This window comes from Micropterus dolomieu, unplaced genomic scaffold (assembly GCF_021292245.1).
Source record: "Micropterus dolomieu isolate WLL.071019.BEF.003 ecotype Adirondacks unplaced genomic scaffold, ASM2129224v1 contig_3261, whole genome shotgun sequence".
Lineage (NCBI taxonomy): Eukaryota > Metazoa > Chordata > Actinopteri > Centrarchiformes > Centrarchidae > Micropterus > Micropterus dolomieu.
In genome coordinates, this window is record NW_025732251.1 from 1 (window position 1) to 678 (window position 678).

Below are 678 nucleotides of genomic sequence, written 5' to 3' on the forward strand. Positions count from 1 at the left end.
CAGTCACAGTTCATTGTGGGGCTAGGGGAAAAGTCAGGGAATCACCATAGTCAGTATGATGTCTCCTCTGGGAAATGTGAACGTCTGTACACAATTTGGTCAAGACACTAAGCGGCGGTGGTCCAGTGGTAGAATTCTCGCCGCCACGGAGGCCAGCTGAAAATTCCACCAGAAAGTGGCCGCGTCAGCTCCTGCGGGGCAGCTTCATCGAGCATTGGTGGTTCAGTGGTAGAATTCTCGCCTGCCACGCGGGAGGCCCGGGTTCGATTCCCGGCCAATGCAGTTACAAGTTTTAACCTTGTCGCATACCAGCCGAAACCACTCAGCTGTGAAGGACACCCTAACGGCAAGCTTGTACAACGTGATACATCAACAACCGATCACAAATTCCTTGCTTAACTGCACCAACGCCCCAACGGGAGACTGCAAGTTGAAAGCAGCGCCTTAGTTTTTTCTGTGCCGCTCTGACTTGTTTCAGGTGCTTGCGTAACTTTCTGAGCCAAAATTTCAATCTTACCCAAAATGAGACATGGTTTGACCTCATCGTGGGCCAAGAGGAAAAGTCAAGGGACCGCTAAAGTCAGCAGGATTCATCTTCTGCGGAAAACGAATTTCTCTACCAAATTTCCTCAAGGCTTGTTGAGACAGCATGGATAGCGACAACTCTCAAGGTGACTG

General features: G+C 50.3%; 1 non-coding gene across 1 annotated transcript; it reads left to right on the forward strand.

Moving 5' to 3' along the window:
• Positions 1-211: 211 nt before the first annotated feature.
• Positions 212-282, forward strand: trnag-gcc. Its single transcript has one exon. It is a non-coding gene; the product is annotated as a tRNA-Gly (tRNA).
• Positions 283-678: the final 396 nt, after the last annotated feature.